The following is a 12,295-nucleotide window of genomic DNA, read 5'->3' as shown; positions in this document are numbered from 1 at the left end:
GTCTACCGAATTTTGAATGCAAGAGCAATTAGTCAGCTCTTAATAAGTAACCAAGATGCCCTTTATCGCGCGTAGCATGAGTTTGCCGCTAATGCTGGGCTTCTAAATAAACGTCATAGTTAGCTCAGTTCAGATCAGTATATTAGCTTTAAAGTCCTCCGTAGGGGCATTACATAAGGGGTGGGTTTTTTACAGAACAGCGATAACTTCAAACTATAGCGCTTAGACACTGACGATGAGAACAGGCGGCGGAAAGCTACTCACTTTAGACTTACTGATCCAAACTTTTGCCGCTGAAATGTATAGCCCTTAAGAAAGTATGGATGCAGAAATTGATACACTGAATCTTGTTTTTAGGCAGAACCTAGCAAAAGTAATGAATTTCATCAATTTTTCGCAAAATACCGCGTCTAGCGGCCGTCCCGGGAACTAGAGGAACTGAAGTTGCTGTGGGGTTGTCTGTGCAGGATACCCGCACAGACAACGGCACCGTTATGCGCGACGAAGTAATGAATCCGATAGTGGCGATGACGTGAAACGCTCAAACATCAGAAAGGATCTTGAAGCACTGAAGGCACCTGCCTTCTTCCTAGCTCCGTCAAGAAGCGAATGATGCATGCACACATAGAGGTGTGCGCCGAGACGGCGGTGCGCCGCCACCGCCGCAGCAGATGTGTCTTGTCGGGGAGATCGGCGCGCCATTTAAATAGCAATAAAGGTTTCTTTCGTTAACTGATTCAGTTTCGTTTGAGATGTTGTCCTGTCTTTTTAATACTTTTACATTTCTCAAGCATATAATCATATCAAGGAGGGGCGCAACGAGAAATAGAATTACAAGCAAAATTACATACCCTGCTCTCCACGCGTCGGCGCATGCGTGTCGTCACAAGTCAGCGCACCGTGGGATTCCGAAACTTCTCCTTCGAAAGCGCAATATGGCGCAACGAGAAGAAACAGCAGGGTCGGAAAGTCGGAATCGCAGCTTGAGGGTCGTGGGCACAGCAGTTGCGGGAAAACTCCGTGATGTGTCTGACAGTGTCATCAACGCGAGAGATACAGCTTACAGCAAGGTAGAAATTTCCGGCCCCGATGTGTTTAAGATGCCGGTTGGATGTCTTCCTAGTATTCCGGCCGTGTCTCTTGAAGGCGTTTTTCTACATGTCAACATGTTTAGAGAGTATTTTTAAACGTCTACTGCATGGTGCTCTTTCTTTTTAGCATGCATATAAAAAATTACAATCAAGCCACACCGATAGCTTCACTGAACTGTAAAGCAGTTTCGATGTGCAAACTGAAAAAAAAAAAAGAAAATCCAACTTTGTTTGTTTTGTTTACAGCGAAGCTCCTTATGCTTAGGCGAAACGCTCGTGGTCAGACCACAGAAACCCTAATGCGGGGGTACGAGCCATTGCATTCGCCTTACATGACGGACGGACAATTTTCTCGTTCGTTAGATATATAAATGCTTATACATTAAAACATACTTTCATATACGTATTACAGCGAAGCTGTATATGCCAAGGCAAAACGCTCGTGGTCCGACCACAGGAACCCCCCGGTGGAAAGTGCGGTGCGCCATTGGCTACGCCGATAATGACGTCATTCCTCTCTCTCCCAGCAGAGTGTGTGCGCAGCAGCCTCTGTCCGGCTTCGCAATAGGTTAAAAAAATGTGTAGCTGTCTTTATGTCTTTACTTCAATAGAAAATGTGGTCCCGGCGTGTCCCTTGGTAACTACAGAGCATGAGCGCGTCATAAACACTATGATTACGCATTAGGAAACATAAATGCTTAACATTACTCAGGAAGAGATTCATAAATCCGCTGTATTAACACAATGAACCGCTCATTGCACCCCTCGATGCTGATGATTACGCGACCGCAGTGTGCGGCATTTCAAATAAACAATGTGAAAGACCCAAGCTGAATGGGTACGTAAACTCATTAAGAAGCACAATTAAGACGTAACCAATATTTGTGAAACAGTTTACTGCACCGTTGAAATTAACCTAGCGATAAACACCGGGGCCGCACATTTCAGCGTCGCCGGTTTACCATCAATATGGGGTGCATGGATGGTATTTTTTTTCTCTCAAATAATTGCGCGTTCGAGCAATGCCTGCATGAGTCTACTAATCCGCACTTTGTTCAATCAATCAGCAGATCACCAGAAAACAAATTGAGCAAGTTTATTTTCTACTGCATAATAACATATTTCAGCAGAAAGAAATGTTCACCTGGTGAAGAAAAAAAAGTATTTTGCTTCTTTTTCCTTCACAGATAAAGGACGTTGTAAGATAACTTGCATATGCAAAGGGACGTTAATATTCAGAAGAAATGATTTCCCTTATTGTCGAATTGGGAATGCGTGTTATAACATCCGCTGATTGGCTGACATCAAAAGTTGGTCATTTACGGTTAGTATTTTTTACGTAAAACATATTCTACAAAACCCAATTCCATTAAGAACAAGTGGAAGTAAGGTTATCCTATCTAGAAAGTGTCACGTGCGTCGGTGCTGGCTTCGTAGTTCTAGATGAATTCACAGGAAATAGAAAAATATCTCTTATAAACCGAGACACAGCAAAAAAAGAAAACAACTGTGACTGCGACGCCACAGCAAGGCTCTGCATATTCGTAGTGAGAGGAACATACAAACACAGTCAACATAGACACTCCTACAAAGGTGCCCAATTTTTTTTTTTTTTATATATGTCGGCTGAGGAGCAAAATACTTACGAAACGCATTGTCTTTCACTTTCCGCAACCCTGCATTCGAGCCTCTCAGGCCTTAGTAAGAAAAGGCGGGAATACCGACGAACTTAGCAAAGAAGGATGTAGCGAAACGGCTTTTTTAAATTTGTGGTTTCGTTTTCCACGCCTCCTGTGCAGCCGCCGCCAACGAAAAATTGACCGTGCGCCGCCGCCGATGAATGATCGGCGCCGCGCCGATGCCACCGACAAGAAACGACCACCACGCCGCCGCCGGTCGAAACCGCCTCGGCGGACACCTATGTGAACAACGGCAACTAAAGATGTTCGCCACGCAGCAGAACAAGCGTTGGGCGTAAATCGCTTGCGGTAGGTGGCGGCACTGGCACTGTGATTAATACGGCTACGATGTGATGTCACAACAGCCTCTTTTCGGATCCATTCGTAGCAAACACTTGAGCTGCACCGCTTTAGGCGTAGATTTGCTCTGCATTAAGACATTAGATTAAAAGACACGAATGAATGCTGAGTGACTTCAGAGCTCATTGTGCCCACTTTACTTGCCTTTAAAACTATATAAATACATTTGTAAATATTACTAATTAACCACGACAAGACTGGAGGCTTTTTACCATAGCGTACGTTAGTAGCGCATGCTTTCGTTTGGCTCCATTCACACTTCCGGAACGTCATCGAAGAATGCGCAATATTGTAGCTGCTATGTGCGGCGAAGTCATGAATGCGATGGTGGTGATGACATCAGAAGAGATTTACAAGCAATGATACATGTAACTATACATGTTCTTCACGCAGCAGAACAAACGTCGGGCGCAAAACGCGTGCGGTGGATGAGTAGGGGGTGGCACTGGCACTGTCATTAATACCACTGCCACACGCTCTTTGCAATGAAAACGTGTGTGTTCATGTACGTGGAGAGGCGCGTAGGAGCCACGCCAATGTCCCATCATGGCTACTGTTCAAACAATAATGCAATAATGCGGGTGAAACGGTTCTTCAGTGCAGCGTGTGGACTGTACGCGTCGCTTTTTCATGCGTAAGTATTCTCTGCGAGTACCCCAGGTCCATCACACGAGAAGCCGTGTAAAAAGTCTAACGTCTTGTATTTGCCAAAAATGCGCAATTTCTGAATACATTTATTTGTTATATTAGTATAAATGTAGTTGATTGGTAACTTTATAAACGATGGGAACTATTTCAACAGCAACTAAATCACCGACGATTACGATACTCGCTAATGCGAAATTTGAACGTACACGTTAAAAACTAGGCGGGGTATCGCAGGAGTGAAGCGGCCGATTTACTCTTCAAGGCGTTGTTTTACTCTCGCAACATTTCGAGTGAAGTGCATTGTTCACTCCGTCAGCAATGAGAGATTGAAATGCGCTTTTCACTCTGCCTTTGTGAGAGAGAGTAGAATGCCCGTTCTACTCTCGCAACAATAGAGAACAAAACGTACCGTAAGCTTCTGCTTCAACTGTAGGAGGCTAGCCTCGAACATGACGATGTATCATTCACGCACGCTGAGTAAAAAACACACGGTTTTGCTTCTAAGAGAACAGGCAGCCACAGTTCAAATGAATGCGGAGCGAGCACTCTACCTTTTTCACTCGGAGTTGCTCCACCGCGCGCGCGCTCAACATCGCGGAACAGCACAACACCGGAGCAAGGTGATCCGTCCAGCGAGCAGCGACGAAGCCCATCCAAGGAAGATCATGTGTCAACCATCGCGCATCGCCGCAAAAACACGACACTCATTCGTTGTCTATAACAACAAATTCTCTACGGCAAGTGAATTCTAACTTAGCTGCACATTCTGCGTATATGACATGCTATCGACAGGAAGTCGTCGAGGCGCTTAGCAGACGTGATTGACAACGGACAACGCAAGCGTGCTGTGTCTTTCGTTGTCAATCGAAAAAGCCAGTCGTCGCGATAATTGCGTGTGATTTTATCACTTGCTACTATTCGTAAGAGCTTTGAAAATCGCAAACGATGCCAGAACCATTGCATATGTAATGAGATGCGAGGCGAGAGGACGCTTAAAATGGTTTGTTCACCAGCCCATGATTCCGAGCCTATGCGGAGAGTGCTTAGCGTGTGTTTTGTGTGTTTGAATTTATTCATTTTGGCAGTCTACTCTTTGCAGAACGCTGTTGAAATAAGGAGTCACATAGCAGAAGGCATCATTTTGCTGTCGCCATGCTTTCGTTATAAGTAAGCCGCGCGCTTGACGGTGTCTCCCCCATGGGTAATCTGCGACCACTGAAGTTACGTGCAGCACCAGTGCTAGTTAGGAACTTTGCCGCAGGTATTCAGCTGCATGCTGCAAGAGGATAGTAGGGCGCGTTATCTTGAACTTACTGAAAACGCATGAGGAATTCATGTTTTAGTCTGAGTAAAGTATAAACCCCATATAAGCGATCTTGCGCGCGACAGCTACAAGCGATGCGATGGAGATGGCTGTCGCGTTCGCTCGTCGCCTACAAGCCGTACTCCGTGGGAGCGACGATTTTGAGTGACGTCTCCCGGGTGTTGCCGATATGAGAGCTGCCAATACGCGTCAAAACTAGCGTGACGCGTGCCTTAGTAACTTAAGTTCATCTATTTTACGGTAAAAAGCTGCATAAAATATTTCTGAAGGTCTTGCAGTAGGTTCTTATCCTTGCACATATATTAAAAAAATGAAACGTTTGCTCGTTCCGCGCGACAATCGGTAGTATTTTAGCGATGTACATCCAGTTCCGGCTTCGCGCTATCCGCTAGTCGCTGATGGCACTTCCGGGCGACGAGCGACGAATTCTAGATTTCTATAAGCGAGCGATCTGTTCAAGCGACGTCTTGTCGCTCGAAGCCGTCGCTCGTAGCCGCCGTGCACTAAATCGCTCTCATGGGGTTTAGCCCTAAGACTGAAAAGTTGAGTTGAGTGGTTGTAGGTTGCTGGTGGGATTAGCCTTGCAGTAGCTGCCGGAAATTGCTCCACCGTAGCGACACTTAAAATGCATAAATCAGATAAATCAGACCCAGACCTCACAGCTATATAGTCACTCCTAAGGTCACCATGTGGAGGCCAAATCCGTGTCCTGCAGGTAATTTCAAGGAAGGCGAGAAACCTCCTTCCTATCTAACTGGTTCCCGCGCGGGAAAACAATGTCCCGAAGAGAACTGTGGGGAATTCCCGTCTTCTTGAGGGACCCGAATAACACGGTCCTTTCCGCGTCATACAAAGTACAGCACATAAGGTAATGTTCTATGTCACCGCACACACCACACGTTGAACATAATGGAGACAACGCCAGGCCAGTCTTACACATCCACGCAGGGGTACGAGCAGAGGCCGGGCGAATGCGGAGCAGTAAAGTAGCTTGGATTCTTTTGAGACCCTTAGTCCCACATGTCTTGTGAGGTGAGCTCCACAAAGACCTGAAGTGGCACGACACCGCTTTTCTGAAGAGTCTCTTGTCCTCTTTTCGCACTTGTCTCAAAGGATTCCCAGGCACCGCTCTATGGACGAGGCTGTCCGCCATCTCGTTGCCTATGATACCTATGTGCGAGGGCACCTATTGGAATCGTATGGAGAAGCATTTGATATGGAGATTGTGCACCGAGCGTAGGGAGCTTAGACATAAAGCATCAGTACGGAACCCATGCTCTAACCTTTGAAGGGTGGATTTCGAATCTGTAAGAATGACAACGGGTTGAGGCGTACAAAACCGTAGCTTCTTTAGAGCTGCCTCAATGGCAACGCTTTCGGCCGTTGTGGAGGACACAACTGCAGTGAAGTGAACCGACCAATCATACTTCAAAGAGGGAATGTGAAAAGCAGCTGCACTAGATCCTCTGACCTTGTCCACAGAGCCATCAGTAAAGATTTGAAGATGACGTGCATATTCTGTTTCAAGATGTTCCAGTACGAGCGAACGCGTTGCCGCCAAAGGAGAACTCCGCTTAGCACGAACGTGAGGAACTGTTTTTGCTCATGTATAGAAATGGTGTGATGAAATGTCTGACTTTATGTCTCCTGTTGCGGTTTCGAGCACGGTGCGAATCTGAAAGGCTGCTTATGTTTTCGAACTCGGTGAATTGTCGAGCAGCGAGTTATGCATCGGCACCGAATATAACGGCTGCTGTGTGGAATTACAATTGCAGGGGCGCTTTGCATGCATTTATTGTTTTGGACATGTCTGTGCATTTGCTAATGGGAGTTGGTGTTTCAGAGTTGTGTGAAATGAACAGCTATATCAACCTTCCTCTGAGGGTTACAAGCATAATGTCTGCATCTTGCTACTGCATGGCAGATCAAAATGTGTTTATCGCTTTAATATCTTTAGTGGAGAAATAAAGTATCAAAATAATACGTTTCTTTTATTCCGTCTTAGCTGTCGCCTGTCGTACAGAAACAAAGAGTTGGTCTAATAAACTAATAGCTGTGGTGTAAGCGCAACTCTTACATGTCTTCAAGAATGTAAAAGGGTAGATTTGTAACTGCAGCACAGTCGAGTGTGTCAAAAATGAACTTCATTGCGCACCTCATAAATGAAAACAAGTTCAGGCCTTTTAGTAAGCTTAGATGCAGGCCGCAGAAAACTTTCTTGTTAGTACTGAAATGTGGGTAGGCTTGCCATAACAAGCGTTGTTGCCCTTTCTTATAGACACATCCTGTCATATCTATTGAACTGGAGGACCGTATTGTCATCCCTACTGAGCATCATGTTTAGAGATATGATCATCAAATTACGGCTTGAGCAGTGACATAACCCTATATAGATCGGGGTAGGGGAGGGCACACTGGGCACGTTCTTAGGATGTGTCACAAGTGGTGTTTGCGACACACCAGACTAATGACAGACTTATGACATCTGACAATGACTAATATTCTATTTAATAGTAGGAGTATTTTAACATTGGTGCTGAACGAGGATGAACTGTTGGTTATTTATTTTTTGTTCAAATCTAAAAATTGAAGTTAGTTTAGCAGTTGACTGTTGCAGTCATTTAGATGTTTCGCATGCATTTCTGTAGGAAGACTAAAAGCTAAGACTTTCTTTTAGTACCATGACCTTACTTCTTGACTGTCTTGATGTTGCTTTACACTTTTACACACGATATTTTTCAGGCTCCCGTTTTATATAATGCAAGAAGGCAGCTGCAAGGACACAAGGATGTCATAAGAGCCAGCCCAGCGCGGCTCCTCATAGTGCATAGGAGCGCACACCGAAGAATCAAAATACAATGGCATGCAATTTGGACGAGAAAGCTAGAATGTGGGTAATAGAGTGCACCATATGACTCAACAAAACTTTCAAAATACAGTATTTAAGACCAAGTATAACATTCTCATTTTCTCTAGGCAGTCATCTTCACATGGTATATTTATGTAATGTCTCTGATAGAAAAGTCAAAATCAACTATGCTCTCTGGAGACAAAGATATAGGGGCAAGTATCATTGAAAAGTTAGAAATGTGTTTAAAACAAAGCTGATTGGTTTTGTGAGAAGTGACAGCTTTTTGTCTTGCCTCTCAACAGATATATCCACGAGATGAAAAATAGTGGTACAATGAAATTGCATATTTGCTGAGTTAAATGACACATGCAATGAGCACAGTGCCTGTGTTCACTATAAAAAGCAACAGTTCATGCTTGGTTAGGTGCTTACACACATTTAACAGCTTTAATAGCTTATATTTACCAGCATGTGAATGCAAGGGTGCAAATACAAACCATTGTGATTCTGCATTTTAAATGCTGACATGAGGCCGATAGACTTTCATGTCTTCCCTTCTATATAAATTTTGCACCTCATTTTAGAAGTTTGGCTTCCTTTTAGGCTCCAGAAAGGAAGCGTTGGGGGAAGAGAATCTTATGTTTAAGAAGTCATTTCCGTTTACGTGCATGCTCATGAAACCAGTTCATTAGAACCGCTCGTGCCTCCCGAAGTGAAAGCAAGGAGCAATTAAGGCCTTTAATTGTACACCGTGGTGAACACTTTACGTCTAAGAAGCCGGAGAATCACTTGTAATTGAAAACTATCTTTAAAATGTAAAATTATGGTTTCTGCTGTGCAATACTCATACCATAGCTTCTGGCAGGTATTTGGCATTTTGATTAGGGTGACTCAATCTACTTGCCAACCAAGTATGCTAATGGAGGTAGAGATGTGTTCAGTGAAAAGAACTGAGAGCATCTGAGTAGAACACTTGTTCATCAATTAATGGATGTGAAATGTAATGTTAAGCAAAATCCCCTTATTTTCATGGCTTCTGTAGACTTAATTTTTATAAGGCAAAATAAATTAAAGCATTTTGCACATGGTAAATTTCTGGATTTAAGATGGAGTGCCCAATGAGGCGATGGATTAATCTTTCCACACACATATGTACTTGTTTTGAGACGAAGATTCTGTGAAGTGCAATAATTTTTCTTACTTTAGCGCATCTTAACCACTTTAAAAGGTAAAAGCTTTGGTTTCAGGTAGTCGCTTTATTGTGCAAATATATGCATAGTCGCATGCAATATCCACGTGCATCGAAGAGATATGTGAGACAGGATAGTGCCTTTCTCAATTTATGATTCTTTGTTTCTCTTTTTCGCCCACGGCCCTGGCTGTACTTATGCTTACGTCACCTTTGATGCCTGACATTCATCGCATCTGATTCTGTTTCATATCTGAAGCCATGCTATACTTATATTGCCTTTTTAACGAGTTACAATAATTTATCATGTAATTATGCAAGCTACTCCTCAGAAGTGTAGCATTCTTACTCTAATGGGAGTAAAAGGCTACCATATATCACAAGGAATTTAATCTGCAAGATTTTAATGCCAATGCTCCTTGCAGTTTTTACTCATTTGCTACATACTAGATAATATTGTAAATTTAATTTTATTTATTTGAGACAAAGTCTAACGGATCAATCCCAACAGCACCAATTCCAATCCCAACAGCACCTCACTAATTTTGTGAGGAGGCCAACCGAATAGGAAACGTAATACGCCTCTGTACCGGTTTGAGACAGGGCAGGATATTGCTGCACAACCACGACTAGACACACTTAGAAACAATGGGGTGCAGCCTGTAGATGAATAACTTTATGTGAAGTATAAGCAAAGCTAGCTAGACCTGCGACCTCACATGAGAACATACATTTCTAAACGCACTGTACTCTCAGTCAGGAACATCCATACACTGTGCAGGATGTTATCGAATGAGCTGCTGTCTTAGAATATGACACGCAAAAGAAGTTTGTTACAGCATTTATCTACATTACCCGCCCCATGCTTAGCAGCTCATCTGGTAACCACTACCATATAGGTGCATGCGTTTTGTGACAGAAATGCGTTTGCTGACCATTAATGTGGCGCATATTTGTCTTTGATCATAGTGTCAATACTTGGTCAGTTTGCTCATGTTTGTTCTTTATTTAACTTTCCATTGTATTCTTTATTTTTGAGAAGGTGGAGCCAGTGAAAATAACGGATATTTCTACACTGCAATACCGATGAAACGTTAGAGAATATCCTTACGTTTTATTACAAGATGGTTTCTAAAGTTCATGGGAGTCATTGTAATATGATTTTATATGTTTGTCAGTTGGTTTCTCAAATTATTATTCAGTTTGTCTTGTGACTGATCAATAAAGATTTTGGCCTTTTTAGAGAAAATATTTCATTTGAGTAACTCGGCGACTACAGGTTACATTCCATTCACCAAGCATAAGTGCAGGTGCTGCTTATGAAGGAATCAAGTATTCCCCGCATGTAAGTATTGCAGAATCCCTTCTAACGGGACCATGGATATATATCGTGCGTTCACACTATTGGGAAGAGTACTAGCACTCTGTTTGGGGGAGTAGAAACACTCGGCTTGGAGGAGTAGAAGTACGCGGTTTGGAGGAGTCGGTGGAAGCACCATTACCCCGGTGTGGAGTGTATTAGCACTCAGCGGATGAGTACCAGCACTCCCTTGCGGTGGAGTAACAAAACTCTGTCAGGGGGAGTTCTCCTACTCTCTCTCAGAAATGGTCGATCTATTCTCGAAGAGAGTGAAATATGGGACAAGCACTTACTCCGTCAAAAGGAGTGCCCGGAACTCTGTTTTTAGAGTAGCTCTATAGGCGTTTTCGCGATATATTCGTTGGCGAGGAAAATCTGTCTCTCGGGGAGTGAAGTGTGGCGCTACTGCCTCGCTATTCGGGAGATCGCGAGAGGCAGCGCGTCGGTGAAACGTGTGCGCGACTCACAGCAGCCGCGGCAGACATTTCCTCAAACACGCTTTGTTTCCATATATGCTATCGGTGCATGTGCTCGCCGCATGCCATCGCTGAACAGAGGACGGCTGCCTACTCTGGCGCAATCGCGTAGCGTTCTTCGCCCCACCGCCCGTCTTGCGCGGCACTAAGCTTTTCTTTTCACGCTTCCGCCATACCCTCCTCCTCCGCTTTCCGCCTCATGTTTTCACTGTAGCCCACTCTTCTACTTTGCTCCTCGCGCTCTCTTCGGTATCGCCGTCTTTCATCTCCCGCTCTGCTCCACGTTCGCTCTTTCATCCTTCGAACTGCTCGTTCACTCGGTTACGAGGGACGCCGAAGCACACCGACGCTCACCGCAGGAACGGGTGCCTAAGAGCTGCGCTCTAAGGCGTCCGTTCAACAAACACATAACACACAAGGTCGACGGTTGTCTGCCGTTTCTCGAACATGAAAGCAATTAGTAAAACCCTGATAATTTACCTGCATGTCCTTTACTGCGCGTAGCATTATTATGACAATACTGGGCTTCTAAATAAATATTATCGTGAACTTCATTCGGTTCAATTTATTAGCTTAAGGGTCCCCCGTAGAAGCACAACATAAGGGGTTCCATAGCATTACATAAGCGAATACGCCTTTTAGCTTTAGCGATTAAACACTGACAATGAGAACACGCGGAAGAAAGCTACTCACTTTAAAGAGATATTGAACTGAAGTTCTTCCGCCGAAATTTTTAGCCCAAATGAAATCTTGGATCATGAAATTGGTTGACAAAACCTTGCTTTCATGCAGAAACTATAGCAGAAAAGAATGAATTTCATGCATTTTTCGCAACATACCGCGTTCAGCAGCCGCGCCGAGGACTAGAAAAAGTGATGATTTGGTTACGCTGTCTGTGCACGATACCGGCGCTCCAGTTCATCACCTGCGGTTTTCCACCCACATGGACGGCAATGAACGACGTCTCAACTACGCAGTTCCTCTTGGCCGAATACTTGGTATCGCAAGTGGAGCTTGTGCCCACGTCTTCATAATCACCGTTTTTGTTGCGTGCTGCTTTGTAATGTGATGAGTGAAGCACCTTGCACAACACAGGAGAATGTCTCTACGCGGCGGCGCGCAAGCCTATGGGAAAAGTCTTGTCGGGCGAGACAAGACGTGTCATCCTTTCCTCCAAAGCCGAAGCCCCTTCGAAGGAAAGATCCGCGCTATGCGCTCATTGTAGCCATCATCAGTACCGACGCAGAGTCATCTTATCTGCTCCGAATGCTTCAGGGAGGGTGACTACCAGACGAGCCCAGCTTTGCTGTAGAGATG

Source organism: Dermacentor andersoni, chromosome 5 (assembly GCF_023375885.2).
Source record: "Dermacentor andersoni chromosome 5, qqDerAnde1_hic_scaffold, whole genome shotgun sequence".
In the NCBI taxonomy this organism is placed as follows: Eukaryota; Metazoa; Arthropoda; class Arachnida; order Ixodida; family Ixodidae; genus Dermacentor; species Dermacentor andersoni.
Note: the sequence above shows the minus strand (reverse complement) of the source record.